The sequence below is a fragment of the Pleurodeles waltl genome, chromosome 5 (genome assembly GCF_031143425.1).
Source record: "Pleurodeles waltl isolate 20211129_DDA chromosome 5, aPleWal1.hap1.20221129, whole genome shotgun sequence".
NCBI lineage: Eukaryota > Metazoa > Chordata > Amphibia > Caudata > Salamandridae > Pleurodeles > Pleurodeles waltl.
The window spans coordinates 1,754,011,705-1,754,039,311 of record NC_090444.1 but is presented as its reverse complement, the minus strand read 5'-3'; the positions used below and the strand labels follow the sequence as shown (position 1 = coordinate 1,754,039,311).

The 27,607-nt window shown below is 45.7% G+C and overlaps 1 long non-coding RNA gene across 1 annotated transcript in view; it reads right to left on the bottom strand.

Moving 5' to 3' along the window:
• Window positions 1–13,250: 13,250 nt before the first annotated feature.
• Window positions 13,251–27,607, bottom strand: part of LOC138297434 (uncharacterized) — a 43,469-nt gene continuing 29,112 nt past the window's right edge. The window contains exons 2-3 of the long non-coding RNA XR_011204102.1: window positions 16,009–16,059; window positions 13,251–13,450 (exon numbers count right to left, since the gene is read on the bottom strand). This is a non-coding gene — a long non-coding RNA (uncharacterized lncRNA). The remainder of the gene's footprint in view (window positions 13,451–16,008; window positions 16,060–27,607) is intronic.

Genomic DNA, 27,607 nt, shown 5'->3' with positions numbered 1-27,607 from the left:
CCTTTCCCTCCTGCTCAATGATTACTACTCATTCTCAGTCCGGTTTTGTGCAAACTAGCTTCATACCTTTCCCAACTTCTGACTCCTTTCTGCTCACTCTTTCACTCTATAGGAGGCTGGCTCTCTAAATGGTGTACAAAAATGATGTGCAATTTGTAGAGATTACAATCAACCCCACTTTGGTATCCGGTGGTAAAAAGCAGACCACCTAATACTCTGTTTTCGTGGTAGTATGGGTGAGCAGTTAGGCTAATCGAAGAGATGTGCTAAGCATTTGTTGTAGGTACAGTATCAATAATTGTGTACACACATTCGGAAGGTGGAGGTCAGGGACCCCTAGAACACAGCTGGTTGGTTGGTGCAAGCTGTGGGGAGGCCAGGTGCAATGCAGATAGGTGAGCCAGGAGTTGTGCGTCTTAGGTCCGTTGAAATCAGAAGCAGGCAACTTTGAGGGTAGATTGCAGGTCAGCAGGGTGGTTCTTGAATGTCCTGAAGTCCCTTGACTTGTGCTTGCTCCTGGGCTTTTAGGGGTCCGGAGTGGACTTTGCTTCTGGGTGTCTGATTTTGGGGGCATGGTATCCGGGATAGTAGTACGCCACAGTCCTGGACAGTCACAGTGCCACTAAACTTGGCATGGTGGCAGGTCTTGTCGTACAGAATTTGGCTCTGCTGCTAGGACTGAGGGGTTGATCAGCAACTGGTTACTTCACCAGACTTCGTGGGTTCCTTCTCTGCAGGGTGCAGGGGAGTGATACCTTCACTCAAAGGCAGGTTCTTGGCAATTCTTAGAAGGCTGGAGGTGCTACAGGGTTTTATAGAGTCCTTCAGGTACTCAGGGGACACCTAAGTGGTGATTGTCGAGTCCTTGCAGCAGCAGGCAGCGTTTGGCACCTTTTTCTTTGTGCAGCAAAACTTCACTTCTCATGACTTGGGTCTAATTTGTTTCTGATCTTCTTGTGTCCATCACTCCTAAATTCTTGGTCTAGGGATGCCCTCAAAATACTGCATTTAGAGGGTGTGAGAGGGAGTACCTGGCAGTGGCCAATGGGACACCTACCTTAGGTGTCTACACCCACTAAGTGACCACTTCCTGTGGGAATGGGTCACATCCCTAACCCTGATTGGCTATTTTCCTACCATCCAAGATGGTGGAAAATTAAACGGAGTGATCATCTCGCCTGCTACACCTGAGGGGTGGTGCAGGCTGAGGATGGCCATTCCTTCTAGCCTAGATAGGTTTCCCACCGATCTTCATGCCTAAAGTGAGGGCAAAACCATTGGGCAGCCATCTGCTGCTAGCAGCAGAGCTGGAGGTCTGATTTCAAAGCTGGCAAAGCCTTTTCAGCTGACTGCTGGTGCAGAGTGCCTGCCTGGGGGACGAGGGGTAACACCTCCACCCACAAAAGACTTTGGCCCTCATTACAACCCTGGCGGTTGGCGGAGAAGCGGCGGCCCTACCGCCATCAGGCTGGCAGTAAGAATTTTGGAATTATGGCGGTCATCCGCCAATTCTCCGATCAGACCGCCAGGGCGGAGACGACCTCTGGGCTGGAGACATGGTTCTCCAGCCCGGCGGCCGCCACAATACCGCCGGCGGTATCATCATCCGGCTGACCACCATGGATTTCATGGGGTTGGGAACCACCATGAAATCCATGGCGGTGAGCACTATCAGTGCCAGGGAATTCCTTCCTTGGCACTAATAGGGGTCTCTCCCAACCCACACACCCACCCCAAGTCCTTCCCCAACACCCCAGACCCCCCTGCCACCCACCAAAGATGGCAGGACCGCCCTCCCCACACCCACCCCCAACATCACATTACAGATTCACACCCGACATGCACGCAGGCACCACCAACACACATACCCACACACACACCAGCAAACCTGCCAACAGCCACACACACAGTCACACACACACATGCACATTCAGACATACACACACACTTCCATACAGACATACATACAGACAGACTCGCACACATTTCCAAACACACAACACCCCCGCATGCATACACGCACTCACACACCCCCTCTACACACTCACTCCCATGCAAGCACACAACACACAACACCCCTCCCCTAATGGACGGTCAACTTACCTGGTCCGTTGATCCTCCGGGAGGGGACGGGATCGATGGGGGCTGCTCTGCCGCCAGCACCCCGTCAACAGAACACCGCCACGCCGAATCACAGAACGTGATTCGGTGGGCAGTGTTCTGTTGACGTGGCGGTGGAGGTGGAGCAACCTCCACTTCCCCGCCGACCGCCAGTATGGCTGCTGGCGGCTCTCCATCCGGAAAAGGACAGAGGGCTGCCAGCAGTCATAATGCTCCGAGCAGAAAACCGCCTGCACTGGCGGTCTTCAGCACGGCGGTCCCTCAGCGGTCTTGTAAAAAGACCACTGAGGTTGTAATGACCCCCCATTGTGTTCTAGCTGTGGAGAGCACAGGCTCTCACCCCAGAAGTCCAGAATCATTTTTTGTGGTGGCAGGCTGGTTAGGACCAGTCAGCAACCATGCCAGGGCTGTTCGGTTTTGCAGGAGGCACCTCTAAGGTACCCCCTGGGAATATCTTATAATAAATCCAACACTGGCATCAGTGTGGATTTATTATTTTGGGTTGTTTGATAACAAACAACCAAGGGTTCAGAAAAGCCATCATGTAGCAGTGGAACTCATCACGACCAGTGTCCAGCATATGCATTTGCTATTGCTCCCCTGCACATTTACTATGTCTAAGAGTTAGCAAAGACACAGTAGGGCAGAGTTGCTCATGCACCTGTATGCCCTCACATGCATTATAGTGTACCCTGCCTTAGGGCTGTCAGGCCTGCCAAAAGGGTAACTTACCTATATTGAATGCAGTGTTAGTGGGCATGGCACTCTTGATGAGTGCCATGTCGAGGATGCAACTGTGGATTCGCCTTGCCAGGCACCTGCAATGGCAGCCTGCATGAGGCTGGTGTGGGGCCTCTCAGAGTGGCTCAATTGGTGCTGCAGCTCTGAGGGGCCCTCTTCAGTACCCATGCCCCAGGTACCAGGATTAGCATTTACTGGGGACTTACAAAGGTGGCTGAAGTGCCAAGCATAGTACAGTTTTGGGAAAAGAGAACTGACTCAGGGAACCTGTCTAGCAGGGGACAAAGGTACTTACAGTTTGAAACCACATCATTTTCCAGACAACAAGCAAAAGGTGGGAAGCTACCATGTCAAAAGAGGCCCTTTCTCACAATACCCTCAGCCCCCAAATGAAAGGGGATGAAACCATCCTTCTCCTGGGGAGTCTTCATCCTCCACGTGGAAGTCCCAGGTCTGTGTTCCACTTTAAAGTCCATTCCCTGTAGGGATATGGACCACCTAAACAGTTTGGGGTTTTCACCTTTAATTTGTTGAAGCCACCTGAGACGCCTGTGGTCTGTCTGAACTATGACATGACAGCCAAAGAAGTATGGTCTCAGCTTGTTCAACGCCCATACCACAGCAAAGACTTCCCTCTCTATGGCACCCCATTTTACTTCCCTGGGGTGTAGCCTTCTATTTATAAAAGCAACAGGCTAGTCATGTCTTTCATTATTTGTCTCAGGTAGGACTGCTCCTATCCCAAGTTCAGAGCCATCTGTTTGGACAATAAAGTGCCTGGAGTAATCTGGAGCTTTCAGGACTGGGGCAGAGCAAATTGCACCCTTCAGAGAATCAAAACCTGTTTGACAACTCACTGTCCAGTTAACAGTTTTGGGGCATTTTCTTAGAGGTAAGGTCTGTGAGGGGGGCCACTATAGTGCCACAATCCTTCACAAATCTCCTATAGTACCCAATCAAGCCAAGGAATGCCTTGACTTGAGTCAGGTAGTTGGAGCTTCCCAAGCTAGAATTGTCTGGATGTTGGACTGTAGCGGCTGAACGTGGCCTCCACCTACAAGGTATACATTTCCCTTCCCTATCTGGCACTTACTGGTCTTGATAGTGAGGCCTGCCTTTTGCAGAGCCTCAAGAACCTTTCCTAGGTGGATTGGCTGATCCTGCAAGGTGGAGCTGTAGACAGCAGTATCATCTAGATAACCTGCACTAAAGGATTCCAAACCAGTTACAACTTGGTTCACTAACCTCTGGAAGGCGGCAGGGGCATTGGGTGGAGAATGCTGATCTTTCTTTTACGGTAGTGGTCAGGCCAATCTGCCAGTACCCAGATGTAAGTGCAAAGGTACTCATGTATTTGGCTGCTCTTAATTTGTCTATGAGCTCATCAGCTCTTGGAATTGGGTGTGCATCAGTTTTTGTCAAAGCATTGAAGCCTCTGTAGTCCACACAGAATCACATTTCCCTTAGGGTGAGGTTTTGAAACTAAAACTACTAGGCTAGCCATGGTCACATGGTAACACCAGCTCTGTCAAAATAGGGTTTCAGGTGGTTGACATGTATTATCCTTTTGGGATTCTTGCAACTACCATGGTCAACTTAGTAGGTAACTTCCCCTTTTCTTTCAAGTATGGGGTAGGACCCACACCACTTGTCTTGGAGGGCTCTAGGAGCCACAGGTTCCAACACCCAAACTTTCTGCCCTGGTTGGAACTCCACCATAGCAGCTTTTTTGGTCATACCAGTGCTACATAAACCACAATGTCCTGTTTGGGCTCCTTGAGAGGCCTCTCCCAGCCTTCCCTCACTCAATGGACCCCTAACAGGATGCCCAAACATAAGTTCAAAAGGGGACAATCCTACTCATTTTTGTGTCACTTCCCTGAAGGCAAACAACAGACCTGGAAGTAAGACATCCCATAACCTTCGGAGTTTTTCAGGGAGTCCTCCAATCATGTTTTTCAATGTTTGGTTAAATCTTTCAACTAACCCATTGGTCTTTTGATGGTATGCGGTAGTGAACTTATAAGCTACACCACATTCCTGCCACATGTGTTTTAAGTATGCTGGCATGAGGTTTGAACCCCTGTCTGATACTACCCCTTTAGGAAAGTAAACCCTAGTAAACATACCCAGGAGGGTTTGACCATTGCAGGGGAAGTGATTGTCCTAGGAGGAATAGCTTCATGATATCTAGTGGCATGATCCACTACCACAAGGATATATCTATCACCTGAGGATGTTTGAAGGTCAAGGGGGCCAACAATATCAACCCCTACCTTTTCGTAGGACACCCCAACCACAGGTAGTGGGATATAGGGGGCGTTCAGGTGGCCTCCTGCCTTACTACTGGCTTGACAGGAGACACAGGCCTGGCAAAAGTCCTTCACCTTTTGTGACATCCCAGGCCAGTAAAAGTGATTCACTAACCTACTCCAAGTTTTGTTTTGGCCCAGGTCCCCAGCCAGGGGAATGTCATGGGCTGGAGAGAAGAGAAAGCCTCTGTACTGCTGGGGCACTACCACCCTCCTAGTTTCACCAGGCTTTGAGGTTTCTAGCCTCAGTGTATGGAAGCCCTTCCTCCCAATAGACCCTGTGGGTACTACTGACATTACCTCGTTCTTCCTATGCAGCTTGCTGCCTCAGGCTTTCAAGAGTGGGTCATGTTCTTTGTCACTGCCACAGATCCTCATTAGAGGGTCCCCCAGACCTAAGAGCTCTGGGTAGTAGGCCCCAAGCTCTTCAGGCTCCTTTCCCTCTGTGGTTAACAAGTCTTCTTTCTGGGAAGAGAGGTTCTGACTTGTGGTCTGTTTAGAAGCTGGTCAACCAGTCTTCTTGTCTTTCTTCTTGGATCCGCAGCATGGCTGCATGGGTCCTAAGTTGTACTCCACCCAAGGGAGAACTCTCCAAGTAATTTCCAAGCAGACAGTCTACAGGATGGATGGGGACACATCCACTTCTTTCTGTCCAACTAATACCCCCAGTCAAAAGATACCATTGCCATGGGATGGATCTTTGTGACATTGTCAGCATCGGTGACAGGATGAGTTTTCTCTATCAGGTACTTATCCAAGTGGACCAGGTGCTGGATTACCATGTTGACACTAGCTCAAGTGTCCCTCAAGGCTCCTACCTTAGTCCCATTAATCAAAGGGTGCTGCCTGTATTTTGCATGTTAGTAGGCCAGGCAGTAAAGGATAAGTCTACCCCTCCCTCTGTGACTAATGTTGCCTCTGTGGGTTCACTGACATGGTCAGGCCACAACTGTGACCCCATCTGGAGATTAGCAACTGCATTTACTGTAGGTGGACTAGAGGCATTATTTTTGTTTCTACAGCTAGGTCTCCAGTTTGGTGTGCTTTGTTTTTGCAGTCATGGCACCAAGCCTTGTTGTGATCAACGTAATTTCCTTTGTACCCATCCCTAGACTATGTGGAATTTTGGGGACATCCCTCCAGAGCAGATTTTTGGGAGCCTAATGAAGACTTTTTGTTTTTGTTTTCTTTCCTTGGGGGGCTTTTAGGCCTCTTTTTTTGGTCTCCCCACCAGTGGAAGTTTTGGTTACCCTTGTTTTGAACCAGTGGTCTGCGTTCTTTCTCAACTTTAGAGGGGAAAGTGGACCTATGTCTACCAGGAACTGAAAGAGTTTCTCATTGTAACAATTCCTCAAAAGTTGTTCTTTCACAATGTAATTGTAAAGCCCATCAAAATATTGTACCTTGTTAACTTCTAACCAGTCACCCAGCATTTTCAGTGAAACATCCACAAATTCTACCCAGGCCTGACTCTGGGTTTTTCGAGTCTCCCTGAATTTTATTCTGTATTCTTCAATGGTAAGTCCAAATCCCTCAATCAGAGTAACCTTCTTAAGTTCATAGGACTTAGCATCTTCCTAACCATAACTTATGCCCGCAATGCACTGCCTACGGCCTCACATATTACATCACTCATAACATGCATGGCCAGTGATATCACTAATGACATCACTGATGACATCTTAAATTACATCACTGTTTACATCATCCACCTAGACACTCACACCCCACTCATACACACATACAAACCTCTCATACACCCAGTCACACTCTCTCAGAACTACACAGATACCCATTCACACATCCATAGAAGTGCACACAAAAATTCACCAATTGGAAAATACACTGACACCCATTCCATTATTCAAGTACTAGCCACACATACCACTAACTTTGCCATGTAATTACTCATTCACTGACTTATATACACCACTAACTTTGCCATGTAATTACTCATACACTGACTTATACACCCATAAAGTCATTCAGTTAGCTACACACCACTTACGCAGGTAATACATTCTGTACTGATTCTCGTATACAGTCGATGATTGAGCCACACACACACCCATAGACATACTTATACACCCAATTAGTTAACATTACAGCAACACAAACACAAAGCCACACACACATATAGCCACTCAGACAATGAGTTACCCACCTATAGAACTACTTCTATACCCACTCACTCATCCATGCAACAAATAACATGACCACTCACTCGCCCACACACTTACTGGCACACCCACTTACTTATTCATCTACATAGTATAACATATACTCACTCTCTTATACAGTCACTGATACAAGTATACCCTCACACATACATTCACTGACATGCTCACTCACACATACAGTCACTGACACACCCACTAAGTCCCCCGTACAGATAGGTGCAGCCTCTAACTCACTCAAAGGGCCACTTACACAGCCACTTACTCAACCACAGAAACACCCAGTCACTCATTTACCACTAGAACTACTGAGACAACCACTCATTCACACATAGAACATCTCACACATCCACTTATTTACACATACAGTAAAACAGAAACCCACTCACTCAGTAATAAAGCTACTGACACAGCCAGTCACCCAACCGCACAGCCTCTCAAACAACCACTCACATACTATTGCAGACACACACATATCCTCTCAGATGACATCCATTACAAATACTATCACTGATCAGTAGCTTCAGAAGAGTACTGATTTAACTTATGCAATATCTTAGTACGTATCTTTAACTCATGTCAACGTTTTCTACACATTTACACAGACTGGATGATGTCATCAGTGATGTTCTTGACCATGTCATGAGTGATGTAATATATGAGGTAATAAGCAGTGCATTGTGAGGGCATAAGTTATAGTTCTGGCTGGTAACTATAACTGCTGAATTTCTATGGTATTGTGTGAGTAAATTAAGTACCTAACTATAATGTCCCTGTAACCCTTGTTTTTTTCAGTGACTTTCGAAAGTTTTTTTTATTCTGTTTCTTAACTATAACATCCCGTAACCTTTGTTTTTTTTAAATAAATATATGTGTTTATGGCAGTCGCCACTAGGTATAGCTAGGATCTAGTTTCTATAGAAAAAGTGTTTTTTTACTTGCCTTTATCTTTAGCGCTGGTTGATGAATCTTCATGAAACTTTCTCAAAAAATGTGATTCTCACTTCAGCTGTGGTCCGGAAAGTTTCAGAGTGATCCATCAAGCAGGGGTTGAGAAAAAGGGGGGTGGGTCCCAAGACATTTTTTCCCCATGTTAATTATCATAACGTTTTTTAACAGGAATACAGCCGGAACTGCTGGAAAGAATTGCACCTAATTTGGCAGAAAGGTAGCTCTTGGTCCAGAAAGCACCCTTTTTAGGATTCACCTGCACAGTGTTTGTGCTGTGCGTCTGAAATCCATTGTTAACATATATTGTAAAAGGGGCTTACCTCCCGCACCCTTGCTTTTCATTGGTTCCTGTGCTTGCCACTTACTTTTCCTCCATTTGTATTGGCTGTAGCATATTTCCTGCATTTACCAATGCTTGCTCATCGCATATTTGCTCTTATCAGTGTCCTGGGACCCAAGTACTGTTTACACCCGCTTTATGGGGAACTTTTTCTTCTGTTTTGGATGCAGAGCGCTTGCGCTGTGCTTGTTTTGATTGTCTTCCACTCTTTATGTAATCTCCTTGTAGCTGTCTTGTTGCCGACAAAGGTCAGCATTCTAGTGTGCTTTCACTCCACTGTGTGCCTCGTCCTTTTATTTCAGTAACTTTTATTTATTATTACAAGAGGCTTGTAATGCGTCGTTGTTTAAGCCTCACTTTCAGCCCCAAGCCTCGCCCTCTGCAAAGCCAAAATGTTGTCAGAATGCATTTTTTGAAGTGTCCAGCTGAAACCTTGAAGATCATTAGTTCTCCTCACAAATGATTAGCTCTGAACTTTGAGCATTTTAATGACGTGCTGTTGTTTGTCATTTCATTTAGATTAAAGCAGAGTTGGAAGTAGCTTTCGAAATTACTCTGATTGTTATATGTGATGTGCTAGTTGTCCCATTTATTACTTACGAGTGGTGGGTTTATGAGGGTTGTGCCTGCTGCAGCCTTGCCAACACTTCAGTGAGCTGCGTGGAAACTAAAGCTAGTGGTTACACAGCTCTTTTACATGAAGTAGGTGAATACTGACTGAAATTAATTAGAGTGCCTTAAAATGTAAGGTGCAATCCCTGCGGACCTGAAGGCTCCTTGATGGCATGAAACGGGGTGCATGCTTCTGTGTGTATTCTGGGCCTTTGCTCCAGAATGTCTTCTGTATGAAAATAGTATTTTTTTAACTTAATCTGTGCCTCCACTCTGAAACCCTTGAAAGCTTTTAAAACTGATGTCACAAGGTATAATCTAGCTCGATCATTTTGCAGCTCCGGTAGCCTAGCAATCGGTATGGAATTTCGGTTGTCCAAGCACACCTTCACTAGGGATCTTGACAGCTCCTTCTAGTAATCACGTTGCTATTTGAAGTCATTGGCAGCTGCAGTTTGATGTATTCGACGATTGGATTGATTTGGAATGAAAACATAAGCAACATGTGAGTGTCACTCAGTGATGTTAACCATTTTGTGATGTGAGCTGAGGAGGATCTGCGCTTGTCGACTTTGTGAAAGGAAGAGTAAAAGGGTGTGTTTCACCCAGCACCAGCGTCTTGGACCTGGTCCCTCTTGGGCAAAGGGGTCTCCCTTACTTATACGCGTGGTGTAGGCACATGCTTATACTGGCTGCCTGTGTTAGTTTCCAAGCCAAATGTACTTTTTTGCTTAATGAGAGTATCCTTGTAAGTGTACCCAGTGCTACTCTACCCCACAGCACTCACATTCCTCCCACCCTCCACCTACAACTCTCACACTGAGAGCAAACCGCTCCTCCTGCACTTATACTATTGACATACTGTTCACTCTATACATACAAACATCTTACCTTGTACAGGGTAACATCTCTCACCCAGTACAGGCACACAATTCTTATTCTGCACTGAATACACATCAATTACCGTGGATTCAGGCATTTTCACCCTGCACTTACACTTATCAACTTTCATTCATGCACCACTCACCCTGCTCAGAAAGCACTCACACCATCATACTTGCATTTATACAGTGCTCCCGCACCTCTAATTATTAATCCCATAGGTAAAATCTAATGCATTTACCTATGCTTGTTGTTATTTGGTGTAAATCCATTCAGTAGTTTTTGAGATATTAAAGAAAATCCAAATTTCTATATATAAAGACATGAAGGCTCAGTGAACCCTCCCGATCTTGTGCTGAGATCTAATTGGCTATCAACACTTCATGAAGAAAAAATTGGCAGCCATCTTGGGACTCAGCTTCAGCCGAGTCCAATTAAAAAAACATACAGAAAAAGAAAATGGGCCAGGGTAGGGACACTATGACCCCTTGGCTCTGGTGCTAGGGGTCCCAGAGGGAACCCCCAGGGCAAAAAAGCATTTTTTAAAAATAAATTCACTGAGAGTTGTGGTGGATCCATGACTCTAAGCTAAAATAAAAGTAAAGCCCCAGGGCTGAATTGTAAGAATGAAAAGGGTCCATCGTAGAACACCGGCCCTGGGGACATCACCTCCCAGGGGCTGTTTAATGTTGGAAAGGGGCCTCGCAGCCACCCTCGTTGAGCCAATAATATCCCTGGGGATGCCACTCCCTAGGGCAAGCTCCTGCTATGTCCCGGGGTGCCCACCCCCAGGACACAGCTATTTGCTCTGACTTGGTAGGAGCTGAGACACCTTCTGTCAAGTCACAGCAAACACTCTGCTTCTAGCAGGTGAGAGCTGTCAAAGTGCCCTCGCCAGCTAGAGGCAGAGGTTTCATCTCTTTCCCTGCAGGCAGGGAAAGAGATGAAACAATTGTTCTTGCACACAGGGAGCTGCATGTTTAGTAGCTCCCTGTGTGCTAGAGCAATGCTGGCTCCCGCTGGAGGTGGAGAGCCAACCGGGACTGCAGTTTCTTTGAGGATTCCCCCACGGTCCCGAAACAAGAAGAAAGAGGCACAATAAAGAGCAGAAAGAGGCAGAATAAAGATCAGCCACGAGCAGAAAGAGACAAGATAAAGATCAGCAAAGAGCAGAAAGAGGCAAAGTAAAGGTGAGAAACGAGTAGAAAGAGGCAGAATGTAGAGCAGAATGAAGCGGAATAAAGGTCAGCCACGAGCAGAAAGAAGCAAAATAAAGGTCAGCAAAGAGCAGAAAGAGGCAACATAAAGGTGAGAAAGAAGCAGAAAGAGGAAGAATAATGGTGAGAAACGAGCAGAAAGAGGCAAAACAATGATGAGAACTAAGCAAAAAGAGGCAAAATAAAGGTAAGCAACGAGCAGAAAAAGGCAGATTAAAGGTGAGAAACAAGCAGAAAGAGGCAGACTAAAGGTCAGCAAAAAGCAAAAAGAGGCAGAATAAAGGTCGTAAACAAGCAGAACGGAGCAAAATAGAAGTCAGAAACCAGCAGCAAGAGGCAAAATGAAGGTCAGAAACTAGCAGAAAGAGACAATCCACTCACACACCTCCTCAGACACTCATGCACTCACAAACACACCTACTCAGACACTCATGCACCCACTCAGAGACCCATGCACCCACTGACAGACCCACTGAGGTATTCAAGCTCACACTCACATACACACTCAGAGACATATGCATGTTAAGTTGGGTAGGTTTAGGGGGTTGGTCGCAGGGCCTGACCACAGGTCAGGCCCTGCAGCCAACCCCTGGCATGTGTGACACAGAGTTGGGAGTTATAGCAGGTTGGCCACAATGCCCAGCCGCATGCCAGGCCCTGCGGCCAACCACTGTTGCGCTCGGCTGAAGGGCATGCACAGCAGAGGTTGGATTAGCGGATAGTAATTAAAATTACTTTACGTTAAAAAAACATAGAAATTCACTGGAAAAAAAACAAAGGTTACAGGGACGTTATAGTTAGGAAATATAATTTTAAAAATATAGAATTTCACTTAAAAAAACAACAGTTACATAGACGTTACAGTTAGGTTCTGAATTTACTCGCACAAAACCATAAAAATTTAGCAGTTGTAGTTAGAGTTATTTCAAGTAACTATAACTTGTGCCCTAAGGTAACTATAACTCGCACCTTCACCATGGACTGCTAACTACCTCATATATTACATCCCCCATTATATCATCTATGATATCATTGATAATATAACTTCAATATTTGAAGTAAAATTATTGATGAGAAAACTGTGCATAAATCTGTTGATTCTTTTGATCATATATTCTGTGCTGATTGACCCATTTATCTGTGTAAACAGTTTAGGGTGTGTATTTATATTGGTCACATATACTGAAATGACAGTGTTAGTTGCAAGGGGGACAAGTTAGTGTATTTGGTGAAGGAAGGAAGCCAGAGTTGAACCAGCGATTATGATGTGCAACGGCTTCTCTTTAACACCACGACTAGGGAGCTTGGTTATGTTGAACGGTGGCTGTCTTTCATGTGAATTGTTTTATTTACCAGGACTGTGAGTACTAGTATTTCTACTGCCCAGAGTTAACCGGAGTCTCTTACCATGAAGTTCACGGTGCACAATGCAACAGTTCAAATATAACAACCCAGGGTACAATGCCGCGTAGCCTCTTGGACCGGAAGTTCATCTCCACGATGCTGCAGAGGCTGCAAATGCTGCATTGCTGGGTTAGGAAGGTGAGTGGGGTGGTCGCCTGCAATGGACTTGTTACCTGCAGGTGCCCTGACCGAGACATCATTATACTGACCGGCTCTCTGTAGTATAGGACGTTGTCTCCTTATCATATTTGTCATGCTAGTGCCGTACACATTGTGTAAACAGTGAACGTGTGTACTGCAGTTTCCCCATTTTTTGCATAAATGTGGAATCACGCTGGTGGCCTGTTGTGTCTATACGGGTCCTGGGGCTAGCACTGGTTGTAGCATAAGTAAACAAGTTGAAAAGTGAACTCTTGCCAATAAACCAATAAAAACAAGCATGCTTTCCAGTTTCTAAGAAGGTCTGACAAACTTTTAATGATTGATTTCAGGACTGTTTTCCCTTCATGCACACATTGGTGTCCTGGGCGTTGGAGGCTGCTCCTGTCTGCTAGTTCCTCTGGACTGGGAGGCAGCAGACGAAGAATCCATTAAAACAGGTACCATTTTGGCGTCGACCTGGACGGCATGTCATGCCTACTCTGCACCTGCCACGTCTTCTTTGACAGACTGTTGTGTCATAAGAACCCGGAGCTGAGGGGAAAAAAACAGATCAGATTCTCTTTTATTCGTCAGGTATTGTATTGTAATTGCATTTATATAGAGCTTCATACACCCGAGGCGACCAATGGACAGATGCTCTTTGTTTTCTCTAACACGTGATGCCTGGAAGCTGCAGGGCAGCTCCTTTCTATTCTTTTTTTCCGGCAAAATGGCCATAAAGAGCGCATTAAAATACAGTACATACAAATGAAAAAACAATAAAATCATTCATACAGACCTTTCCAGTCATAAAACTTTCATACAAATCTGGAACATTGTATATTGTAAAAATCCAAATTTGGCACAATGAAAACAATGGCAGACTATAGTTCCACTACAAATGTTTTACAATGGTAGCATTAGATAAAACCCAAACCATCAGCTAGACACAATGTTCATCCTAGGCCTCCACACGTGCATCAAAAATCAAAAGACAGCAAAGATGATACATTGCCTAGTGTCACTTCTTTATATTTTATATGCCATCCTAAAATTCCTAAAACCCAGGCTGCGGCAAACTGGTAGGATGCACTTCCTTCTAATGGCTCAATATAATGGTCAGACAAATACAACATGCTCAGCAGTTTCCACCACCTGGGGGCAGAACAGGCAGAACCGGTCGCAGTCAGGGGGGTAACATTTTCCTTTGGCTGTGAAGGAGCAAGTGGGCATGGTCCCCAAGTGAAATTTGATATATAAAGACTTTGCGAAGGGGCGTTCAATCTCATCCAAGAACCGCTCCAAGTGGTAATCTACTTTGAACTCCATGAAATATTCAGTGAGAGACCCAGGCCGAGGAGGGTATAGAATGAAGATGTCAATATGGCACCAATAGGCAGCCTTTACCTCTGACTTGGAGACTAAGGGCCTGATTTAGATATTGGCGGACAGGTTACTCCGTCACAACGTGATGGATATCCTGTCTGAGGAAATCTAAATCCTATTATGTCTTCTGGGATTTAGATTTAGGCAGAGGGGATAACCGTCACCCTCGTGACGGAGTAACCCACCCGCCAATGTCTAAATCAGTCCCTAGGATGGCATCTGCAGGGGAGGAGCAGAGGTTTTCATTCTCAATCTGACCCAGTCGATCTTTCATAGTCCAAAGCCAAGCAATTTTGCAAGCCCCAGAACATCTTCTAAGGCCCTACAAAACAGCATGAGGTCTGGGACTGCCCAATGTCTCCGCCAATACAACAGTAGTTTAGACCTGCTCTGTCATTAATAGTCTGAGACCATAGTCTAACCTTAGTGGAACAAGTGGGGCTGGTAGATTGCTTAAACTCAAAAAGCGGTTTTCTATCATCTCTAAGGGTCTAGTATCTTGGAAACCCCATAGTTCTCCACCATACCTAGTAGCTCCTAAGGCCTGACATCTATAGATTTCAAGGGCAGAAGTTACCAGATGAAACAAGCATTGGCAATGCAATGGGTCTCACATTTGCTTGAATTAGAGCTCTTAGCTTTGTAAACTCATAACTGGACTTTTCTTGCCACATAAATTGAAAATGAAAAGTAATACAGTTTCACATAAGCGAGCCGATTCAAAGCTCCACGGCATCAGTGTGAAGCAGCACACAAAAGGAAAAAGAAGTTCGCTCGCAGTCAAACAAATCAGCAAAACTGCAATTAGCCATGTGACAGGGGCGATGTCCAAGGCATAACTAAACCTACCCAAGGAAGGACAAATGTAAAGCATTTACCAACGAAAAGTAAGGATCTTTAAAGGGAAAGCCCATGAGCGAGTGATAGTGATGGGCGTGCGGTGGGCGTGGTTAAAAGCCCAGATACATACCAACACATCGGAAAAGAAGCGCTTGCGTACGCGCTGCAATGCTCGACCTAAAAAACAGATGTCTGCTTAAATAGGATTCCCAAAGGTGTCTTCGCTCTAGCTATTCAAGCCACCAATGTTTGTGCTTTTCTAGTATGGTCTTCTGTAAACAAACCCTGGAGATCCAGTATTAATTTAGAAGCAGTCTGCTTATTACAACCCTGACACTGTTGAAAGAGATATTCTTTCCTTCTATTCAGTCGCCAGCAATTGCGTTTAAACGCAAAATGTACACCTTGGAACTTGGAAGGTAGGAGAACCATGGTAGCCTCACAGAACCACATTTCATGCACAAGAATGGCCAGCACAACCATGGTATGAAGATTTTGTGCAGTACAAACAGGAAGGTGTGCTTATTGTTGTATAAGGTGACGCTTTTAAATGAAAGCTGCTAGTGAAACAAGCATTTGCAATGCAATAGGTCTAGCATTTTCGAGAGTTAGAGCTATTGGCGTTGTAAATGATAATGTCTTTTACCCATCTGTTTTCTTTCGGAGTGTTATGGATGTATGTGGTCCGGAGTGGAATTATGTGAGTTGCATTAGAATTGTTAGTTGTGGAATTGTGTGGTGTGTAGTGTATTTGTGTGATATAGATAAGGGTGAGAGCTGCAGAAGAAGAGAATCAAAACATCAACCTGACAAGTGCAAAGAAATGTAGATGACAAGAGGCTTTCACCAAGTACTGATTATTGGAATGGTGGTGATGATCTTACTCAATTTCCACTTATAGAGGATTGTGGTTTTGCCAGCCGCGTCCAATCCAACTGAAAGAAAAAAAAAGTGACAGTCAGTTAAATAGCCACTGCGAGTGAGATGGAACCATGTGAATGCTTTAACTGGCTAAGGCATCCTGTGAAGTGCTGACACAAATAATGTTCACGATAATGAGGGAGGAAAGAAGTCCAGTCGGAAAGTTCATTATGTACCAAACTGGACTTTAAAATTCAAATGCACTGAAGGATTGAGCCTACTCTTGAGGAAGAAAAAGAAGAAACAGCAACTTTGTGGTTCGTACAGTATAGATTAAAAAAGACAAGCTAAAACAACGTGAACTTGTGTGCAACTGGCAGGATAATGTGATTGCTGCATAGATTATTAACACTGACATTAATGATCGGGACTACAGATATAATTAACCCATGCATATTTACAAGTACATTCGTGAAGGCATGTTTTTACAAAAATAGGTAAAAAGAAAGTTTGATAAAGTACGATGTTATGAACTAAGAATGACATTGTAGGCATGACAGGCCTTTGATATACGGTTCAACATCCCCCAGTTGCATGCCCAGTTGCAGCAGTAGTGTGACATTTATTACCGTGCGGACGTCTCATTGTTTCATTTAGAAGTTTCACCTCCGCTGCCAGGACTGGTAACAAGTATACAGTGGCCTACTGTGATGCAGTATCAATCTGTTAACTCAAAATGTGTAAGTCTGGCCAAGTGACTGAGATGAAAAGTAAACCACATACAACTCTCAACAATGGTAGTCTCTCAAACCCTTTCTGTGGTCACTGTCCGAGGGACCAAGCTTTATCGAATATGAGGGAAAGATTGGTGAGAGTGAGGTGTGTGAAGGTCAGCTCCTTTCCATGCACCTGGAATGCTACAAATGACTACAAGTGGGGAGGATGTTACTATAAGGCCCCATGAACTAGGGTGTAGGACGTTGTAACTCAATAGGGCCTACCTAAGTGAGCAGAGAACGAAAAGGCTTTTCCTCCTTCAGAATCTTGCTTGTGGTCTCCTTGTAACAGAAAGGTGGTGGCGATGAAATTCATTTACTTGTACTCAGAGTCAGGCTTGGTCCCTCGTTATGGAGCTCGGGTGCAATGGCCCGGTTTTCACGTGAATTAGTAGTAGTCCTTCAACTGGCCATTAAGCACTGTTATCTGCTATTTTGTCGTTTCAGTTGTCTGCTGAGTCGTGTGATCAGCCTTCTGGATGGGCCAGGGACCTAAAATGTAACATATTTCCCTGGGAAGGGCATATGGTTACACATTCAATCAGTAAGTACTTGGGGTGTTTTTAAGCTCCTGGTTAAGGGTGGGGGAGGTTGACTTTGTGGAGGTCTGTACCTCTGGGGGGCTATGCAATTAAAAGAAAGAAAGAAATATTGTTATATATGAGACCAACTATACAGAAGTACTAAATGGAGGCTGACTCTTGGTTGGAGTGGGTGGCTCTGAGTGGGATGTCTTCTCAATTGGCTGACTGGCTTTTAGGTAACCATCACTCTCACCCATGAAAATCCACATCTGCTTCTCGCTGAGCAGTGGGGAGAAGAGCGCAGAGATGGTGAGACCCATGGCAACAGTGAAGTTTGGTGCAGGTCTGCCAGTGTTATGTTGGTGCCACAGTTCTTTTGCACACTTGGTGCTGCACCCGCCGCTGCCACGTCCAGGCCAAAGCAGAAAATTTGTGTCACCCAGACACATGCTGTTCAATCATAAATCTCCACTTCTGCGCCCTGTCTGCGTATGTACTCTGTCACCCGGGAGAACAAAGCGCAAGCAACAGACAGGAAAGAGGCCTGTTAGCATAATTTGTTACTCCATGTAAACAGCAAGAAAAATGTTAGAGGGGAAGCCTAATCCTCTTTTCATGAAAGACCCCTTCTGTTGCATAAACGCCAGTGCTAAAGAATATATAAGTAACCAATGATTTATGGCATCGATTCCCCACATAAAACCTATGCATAGTTTTTTCACTATTAAAATGTAATTTTTCCCAAATTATTCCAGAGTCCAACCCAGCAGGGGACGAATGCTTGCGCAAGGCAAGAAACTACATTTCTTAGTTGGCTGTGCTAGCTGAGCGGAAACACTCTATCAAAAAATAAATAATGCCTTGGCAAAGAGGGGAGGATGTAGAAGAAATAGTATCTGCACTGCAGCAGACGGGTACTAATCAAGAGGAATTAATCTGTACTTGGCCAGTGCTCCTCAGCCAAAAATGGAAGAGACATATCGGCTGCACAACCCAGTTAGGAGGCAGCAAAGAAGAGCAACACTAGAGTCAAAATATGATAAGCAGCAGGCAAGATCAAAGTCATTTTAATCAATACAGCAGGTCTTGCAGACAGAGCATGCATGCTGCCTAGGTTCGACCTAAAAAGGGCACAGAATGAGAAGATGAGGTCATTATGCACCACTGAAGATTGTTTATAGAGTGAAACAAAGCAACAATTACTTTTCTGTTGGTGAATGAGGACTATGAGGAAGAAGAGAACTGAGGTGGTAATATTGTATATCGAGTAGCTTGGAATGTAAACATTAGTATTAGGGTATTAGTGCCTGCAAACAACATAATTTAGATATCACATAATCAGTTATAGGGAAACACTGCACATACTATTTGTCTTTCTCAATCATTTACAATTGAGAAGTTTTGTTTTGAACATCTGGGATTTAAACAATGTGAAATCACAAGCCTGCCACTTACAGCATAAATAATCTGCTCTAATTTACTTAAAAATTACTCAGTCTGTAACGAATAATTTCTGATACAATACTCATTGATGGGAAAGAAAATTAATTTCATTAAGACAACTTTTGACAGATTTGGGATCAATAGCCCTTGTTTGGTTCTTGAAGTCCAGGTTTAAACATGCATTACATTTTAACCTAAAGCCATTACACTTAACTGTAAAGAGGGACTTAAATGGAAGCCGGTTGCAATAGAGAAGCATCTTCCGGTATGAGAATCATTGTAACGTGTGTCTACCGCCGCCACCTGGGGGATCTGAATTTGAGATGTGTGTTAATGGAGGACTCAAGTTATCCTTAATGCAGATGCATTCAGTACCTCTCAGTCTAGATTACCCTGAAGATATGTCTTTTTCCAGCAAGCAGACACACAGGACACCAAGCTTCCTAGAAAGAGGGGCCAAGGAAGTGGCAATGAAATGCCAACAAGCTATCGGGATACTCCCAGTGGATTATGAAATCCCTCAGCCTTGACAGACACTTATTGATAGCGGACGTCTCCGTTTCAGTAAAAGCTATCCTCACGCGCTACCCGCCTTCTATCAACCTGCCAATCTCAGGTCAGGATGAGCACGTCGATTGACTGCCGCCATTGTTTATTTATGTCTACTGACAGAAAGGGAATTTGCCCATGCTGTGTGCCCCGGCCCTTCAGTAACAATCCTTCGTGTTTCAACGGAATGCCAGCCGCTCGCCGCCATTACTTATTCAGCCTGTCTTGAAGCATTATATTTAAAGATCCGACGCTCTCGAACCGAGTGTGCTGTGACAAAAAGAGGTGATTTACTGGAAAAGTACGAATCACGAGCTCTTGACAACAACCCGGGCATTCAGACAGATTACATTACGATAGTACGAGAAACTGTTTCACCATTGGAAAGTAGGCTGTAAAAAACAAGCATTTGGAATGCAATAGTCTAGTGTTTCCTCAAGTTAGAGCTCAGAGCAGCACTGATCGGCAAAGGGTCGGAATGTGCTGCTCCCTCCGTCCAGCCCTCCTCCCAGTGATTCTGCTGTGCCTTTTAAATGGTGACATGCTGCGAATGGGCAGCGGGAGAGACCAGCTGTTTCATGTTTCTCGGGTCCATTTGCGAGACGTGTATCCAGCCGAGGATTTGTTCCAGGACATGTTTTAGCTCATAAAACCAGGAAGACATGTCCCCAAATGCCAAACAAAAATAAAGTAAGCACTTGGAATGCAATAGTCTCGTGTTTGCTCGAGTTAGTGCTCATAGTGTTGTAAATTACTGACTGGACTTTTATTGCCACACAGACTGAAAATAACAAAAGGAAGAGAGCGAGGGTGAGCTGGCCCTGGAAAAGCCCCCCTCTGCTGTTGGTTTATGTTGGTTTATGTTTACAGAGGGGGCTGGTGGGGAGGAGTAACTGAACAAGCACCCACACTGTTGAGGTGAAACTGGCAAATGCAAAAAAAAGTCCCTTACAGAAGAGATAAACAGGACATAGCGTAATTACACAGTACTTTGTGCTGCTCCCAAAGTGAAAAAAGGCAGGACAAAGAGGCAGAACTGACCTCTAGCAAGCGAGGACACTGCAACTAACAAATGGAAACGCTGGAATTCACTCTATAGTATACTTAAAAGTATACAGCAGGCTGCACGCTACCGCTCGACCTAAAAAATTAAACTTTTCCTTAAAAACTTGATGGAAGTCACGAGTCTTGTGTGTTCTGTGTGTGGTTGTACGATCGTACATTGTGAAATCCACTGTTTCCTTTGGAAAAGAAAAGTACATCTTTGACGGAGGTCAAATACTTTCACGTTTTTACCGAGCATGCTTTCATAATCAACATTCCAACGTTTTGGGAAAGAAAAACACTATCCATTATATTTTCCATTGGAAAGCAGTGCAATATTTCAAATTCCATAAAGGCTAGTATGACAAAGTTCTTGAACAGGTTTTCTGGTAAATGTGTGTTTTTCAGTAATTGCTATGTTCCTTAAATTACATGAAAGGCATCTGACGGTGAGGAAAGGTTATCTTCCCAGCTGCCTGTTTGCTTTTGGTTTCAGGAAATGCTCAAATGTCATCTTCCTTTCTTTCTTGCAAAGGTGGAGAGCAACAACACTAGAAAAGGGAATTTAAGGTATCACTTTACACAAATTAGAAGTCATGCAACCAGGATACAGAAGTCATGGGGAGCGGCACAGAAGGCGAGTTACTGGTAGCTACCGCAAGGCTAGTATCAGGTCCGGCTCTAGAACTTTGGGTCTAAGAGGGCCATGAAGATGCCTGGGAGACCATGGGGATGCAAGTGTGAGCATGCAAAAAGAAAAAAAAATGTTAAAAAAGTGCGCGATCGCACTGCTACAGTTCACTCGTAGTGAAATATATCGGCAAAAGTGCAATGCTCTACATAACCGGCAAAAGTGCAATTAACCGTGTAACAGGGTCGATGTCAGGCAAAGTACTCGACTTCTGCCAAGCGAGATCGCGCTGCAAAAAAAGAGAGAAAGTAGTCCACAAACCGGACGGAAAACAGCAAGCCTTGTATGTTTTCAGTACTTGGTCGCTGTGCTCGAGGAGGGCTAACCACCGGAAAAGGCATGCCTTCTGCTAATGAAAGCAAGCAGATTTTAAAACGCAAGCCCACGAACCAATGAAAGACACTGATGTGAAATGGACGGGGCTCCGATCCCTTTTGTAACTACTAGAGCATCTTGCAAGCGGTACGCATGCTCGAGCGCATGCTAGCGCAGGCTTGACCCTAAAAAGGAGTCACGTTGGCCCTCAAAATGCCACCACAGTGTTGTTCTAGTTTGAGCCTACGCATCTGAACATGGGGTGACCAATCGAAGCATTCAGAGAGTGTAACTCCCAAATAATCAAACACCTGGACTTTCTCCAGCGCTACACAGCTGAGAGTCAGGATAGAATGGGAAGTTGGGCATGTATTTGGTCTTGCTGATGTTGATCTTCGGCTCCCACTCCCTGCAGAAGTACCCGAAGCAATCCAGAGGCTTCTGCAATTACTGTAGAGGATTTAGATAACAAAAGGGTGTTGTCTGCAAACAGTAGAGCCGGGATCCCAGCCACAGCAAGACATGGGGCATCACCTTCACACTTCTTGAGCTAGGAAACCAAATCATTAATATATAGAAGAAATAGGATTGGAGCCAGGGTACACCCCTGCCTCACTCCCTGCTTTACTCGGAAAGAATCTGTAAATTCACCCTGGGGCCCACATCTGGCCTGGGCATAATAGTTAGAATGTAGTCTAATTATAACTTTTAAAAGATAGTCAGGGACCCCCATCTCTGCCAACACCTTCCACAATGATTATCTGGTAACAAGGTCAAAGGCAGACCGAAAATCCACAAAGATCACATAGAGTCTGTACCCCCTAGTTAATGTCTTTCTAATGCAGCATCTGCAGGTGAAACATGCCATCCTTAAAGCCATCCTGCAATGTAATCAATACACAAGTGTCGAACATCTACTCATTCAGCCTGTTCAAGATTATCCGACTAAACATCTTTTGCAAGCTGTCAATATGGCTGATTGGTCTGTAGTTGTAGGATAGGGACCTACAGCCTGCTTGAGTATTGGGATGATCTCATCCCCAGCCCAAGTAGGGGGCATAAGTGCACCATTATTCATGTGCTGGTTTGGCTAAAAGATTCTAAGTGCGAGGAACAAAGAAAAAAGTGAGCTGCAGGTCCCTAGGCCATTCACAGGAGCCCAACAACTAAATCCTTGCCCAGGTTAAAAATGAAAACACATTTAGACAGGATGGTAAAATGTAGCAAAGGTCTTCAAACCAGGCCCAGCCACAGGATTCTGGGTTTTGGAGGGACATGAAAAAGAATGGGTGGGTTAAAAAGATGCATTTGGGAATGGGCAAAAATAAACTAAGGGTTTGAAGATCTGAGTTCATAGACTGACAATTTTAACACTGATACAAAGGGAAAGTTACATATCTTTAGCAATGTTGGGCCTAAGTGATAGCAACAGTTGCTAATGTGTACTGTAAGCCGGGGTACTGCACGCCGAGCAGGGGTGAAAGCCTTGCCCCAATCATAGTGGCCACTGGGCAAGCTGCAGACTGTGCTCAGTGGATGCTGGGAGCAGCATACTTCGCTCAGGGCATGGGCACAGGTCATGGTATGTGCCCAGTGCTAGTCTTGGTCTGTGTCCAGGGCTCAAGAGGCACAGGAATGGCATGATATTAGCACTGACACAAGCATTTTGGCTATAGGGCATGCCTGAAATGGATAAGCTCTGAATCCAGGGGTGGGGTCATATTACAGCTGTTGGAAAGTGGTGTATTAGCAAGGGTTCGTAGGTGCCCACTGTTAGTAATAATGCCACAGTCACAACATACGGTCCCAGTAAATTAATCCCTACTCAACCCTTGGTAGCTGGCAATGAGCAGGCAGGCTTAACTTAGGAGACAGGTGTGTAAAGCACTTAAAACACCAATACAATAAACAAGTAAGACAAAACACACAATAAAAATCCAACATCCATTTATAAAACTAGGAAATATTTTTGTGAGTAAACTGGCAAAAAAAAAAATCCAATGTAGGAAAACAAAGATATGAATGTTTTAAGAATAAATTAAAAAATTTGCTTTCTAGGAAATTGTTATAAGTTATTACAGCTGAATAGTGATATCATAATGCCAATGTCAGCAGCCAAGTTGAAAGGCAGGCCATGGATAATTATTACAATTGCAGTATAAATTATGAAAACAATAACTGACTTGTCCTTCTTCTGATTACTTTTTCTAAAATAAACAGGGATCAGCAGAAAGGAGTTGCACGTTATTTTTTTGTACAAATGAAGACCACAGAAAAGACTGTCTCTACATGTGTCTACACATTCTGAGCTACAGCATCTTCTAATGTGACCTACTTTAAACTGATTCTAGTGCCTTTTTCTAACAAGTCACTACCTGCTTTCTTTTTTCTTTTATTTCACACTACAAATGTCTCTTTTGTTCTTCAGGTCTACAACCATAGTATTTCTTTTATGTGAAATATACAGACATCAAAGATTTAAGAGGCTGGTGGAATGATTGATTCATGACCATGCACTATAAGGAATACAGTACATTAAGAGAATACCTCGGAGTTCCATGACTGTAAAAAGGAACTCTTCTGTGACTGAGTTTATTCTTGTGATATATGGTATGGAGTACTCTATCCTGTTCATACATTTTCATGTTTGTTTTGCCTTATTAGCATAAAATCAAACATGTTTAATAACCTGAAACTGATGTCAGGCGAACCCTGCATTGACAATATATAATTCTACTTTTCTTCTGTTGAAAATACAGCCCAGGGAATTCCACCATCAAGGGTGGCAAACTGTGTGGCTACCCATACCCAGAACACATATGATGCAGCAGAATCGTAGACCAGTTTGATAATAGGAATATACCAATTGCTGTTCATAACTTTTTTTTAAACCTCTTGCTTTTTATGCTGCTTTTAAAAAAAATATTCTTTGACATTTTAACTTTTCACAAAGCTTCGAAGTTTAAAAAAATGTGAACCAATAAGTTTCACAACTTTCTATACCTCTTCATAGACTCATAATGCATACTTGCCAGGTTTATCCTCTCTGTTTTAATACTTATAATCCCTTTAGTTGCATCCGTTCATTATTCTGGCTGATACTGAGGCCCTAGTAAAGCAAAGGGGTAGCAAGTCTGACTTTCCCCTTAAACCTCTGGAATATCAAGACTCTGGTGGTCATTACAACCCTGGCGGTCGGTGTTAAAGCGGTGGTAAAAACGCCAACAGGCCGGCGGAAAAAATGGAATCACGACTGTGGCGGAAACCGCCACCATGGACAGCCACTTTAACACTCCGACCGCCATGGCTGTACAAACAAACACCGTGGCGGTAACCGCCAACAGACAGGCGGAGGACAATGTACCACCCACACTGTTACAACCCACCAATCCACCACCTTTTCCGGGGCGGATTCACCACGAACAAAAACACGGCAGAAACAGGACTTCGAAGGGAAAACGCTCACCTCTACACACTACACGAGGAATCAGGATGCCATGGAACCCGAGCTCCAGATTCTGCCAGTCTTTATCTTCCTGCTCCTCTACCAGGAGCACGAATGCTGGCGGCGAAGACCACGGTGAGTACTGCACCTACGACACAGGGGAGGGAAAAAACAGTGGCACACACACACAACACCCCCATCCCCACCCTCACCCACTACAACACACACACTAATACATATTGATACATAACAGTTACACCCCCAGCCCCCCTTGGAAGAATGCAAGGACAAAAGGAAATGAGTCGAATAATTGTGATATATTCAATTACATACATCAAAAATATTTACAAATATATACAATTATATACACCAAGAACACAAGTCCAAGGGATTCCACCATCATAGTCTGTGGATCACTGGTCCCAAAAGGCATGGGCGAGGCCCACACTCAATACCCGAACAAAACGGCGAGAACACTGCAGGGGCATCAGTTAGTAATAAAACAGGCACCTCAGGGGGAAGGGAAGGGGGGCACCTCAGCCGGATGAGTGCACAACGCCAGATCCACGAGGGGGCTCCATGCCCACAGTTCAATCCTGGGGAGTGCAAAGCCACAGTCTCTCAAGTCTCTACAGTGGGTGGTTTGCCCACTGTTCAATCCTGGGGAGTGCAAAGCCACAGTCTCTCAAGTTTCTACAGTGGGTGGTTTGCCCACTGTTCAATCCTGGTGAGTGCAAAACCACAGTCTCACAAGTCTCTACAGTGGGTAGTTTGCCCACTGTTCAATCCTGGGGAGTGCAAAGCCACAGTCTCTACAGTGGGAAGTTTGCCCACTGCTTTATCCTGGGGAGTGCAAAGCAACAGTCTCTCAAGTGGATAACAGTTCTCCACTGGTTCTGGAGGGTGCTTTGTGCCCAGAGTGCTTCATCCTGCCAAGGACAGAGGTAGTGGATGTATCTCTCCACTGGTTCTGGAGGGGGCTTTGTGCCCAGAGTGCTTCATCCTGCACGTGGCGGACTCAGTAGCGTCGGAATCATTGGCGCTCACTGGCCAGCGGTGCTGCTGGCAGCGGTGTCCTGGGCAGCGGTTCAGCTGGTGGCGGTGTTGTCCTGGCCTGCGGTGCTGCTGGCGGTCGTCTCCTGGGCAGCAGGGCTGCTGCTGGCGGTCCTGTCTTTGGCAGCGGGGCTGCTGGCGGTCGTCTCCTGGGCAGCAGGGCTTCTGCTGGCAGTCCTGTCTTTGGCAGCGGGGCTGCTGGCGGTCGTCTCCTGGGCAGCGGGGCTGCTGGCGGTTTTGTCCGCCGTGCTGATCTTCCCAGACTTGCCGGTTTTACTGTGCCCCTTCCCCACCTTGGATGGTGTTACAGCTTTCTCCACACTCCCAACTGTACCCCTGGGAGCGGCTTTGGTGGCTGATTTCTTTCCCCTCTCCGGCCGGGCACTGTCCAACCTTTTATGCTTGACAGGTGGGGGACTGTCCATGCTGTGGCTCCTTGCCACACTGCCTGCCCTGCTGCCTGGTGCACTCCATAATCCAGTGACTACTGGCACCACAGGTCCCGCCGATGTTGTGGCTGAGGTGCTAGGTTGGGACCTGGATAGTCGGGCTCTTGGAGACTGAAGGGGTGGGGGAAATGAGGGAAAGAGGTCAAGGCTGGCCAGGAAAGGTTTCTTAGGAACACTGGGACGGGTAGCTGGAGGGGGTTTGGGAGTGGAGGAAGAGGTTGTGGTTGTAGGAGGTGTACGTTTGCTGACTTTGGGTGAAGGTGCATGGGCTGGAGGCTCTCGTGAGGTGGATGGCTGTTGGGTGGGTGTGTGGCTGCATTTGTGTACTTGGGAGGTGGCCTCACAGACACACTGGGAGAGGACACAGGGGATGTGTGAATGGTAGTGGGGGTGGTGACTGCACATGAGTGGGATGTGGTGGTGTGTGTGCTGGTGATGGACGTAGTGGCTGAGGATGTAGTGCATGCAGGTGTGAGTGGAGATGAGACTGGGAGGGAGGAGGGAGACGAGGAGGAGGGGGACACAGTGGAGGCAGTGGATGTTGTTGTGTCTGCTTGTGTGTGATGCTTGCGTGAGTGCCTGAGGGATGTGTGATGCTTATGTTTGCCTGAGCTTCCCTTGTGTGTTCAGGTGTGTGCATGCTGGTCTGATGGTGTGCTTGGGACAGGCTGAGGTACAGGGGTGTGGGTCTGGGTGGAGTAAGTTGGAGGGGGCAGGCTAGAGACAGGGACAATGGCTGCCATCAGTGCTGAGGCCAGAGTCTGAAAAGCTCACTGAAGGTCTGCCTGACCAGAGTAAATGCCCTCCAGTATGCATTGGTTTGTTGCAACTGCCTCTCAACACCCTGGATGGCATTCAAAATGGTAGACTGCCCAACAGTGAGGGACCTGAGGAGGTTAATGGCCTCCTCACTGAGGGCAGCAGGGGTGACTGGGGCAGGGCCTGAGGTGCCTGGGGCGAAGGTGATGCCCACCCTCCTGGGTGAGCGGGCACGGGGCAAATTCTGAGGGGCTGCTGGGAGGGCGGTGCTGGTGGGTGGTGGCGGCTGTACCTGTAGATGCAGGGGGCACAAATAGGGCCGCCACCGCAAGGGAGCTCCCATCAGAGGAGGAGTCCGTATGGCTGGTGTCAGCTCCTGTCCCCGCCGTGGAGCTCCCCTCGCCCTCTGTCCCACTGGTGAATTCGGAGTCCGTAGTGTCGCCCTCCAGGGCCATGTGGGATGCAGCTCCCTCCTGCTCCGGTGCCACTGCTCCTCCGCCTGATGATGGTAATGCACACAAGAACAGGGAGACCACAAAAAGGGGGGGAGACAGAAGAAAGACATGTTCAGTGC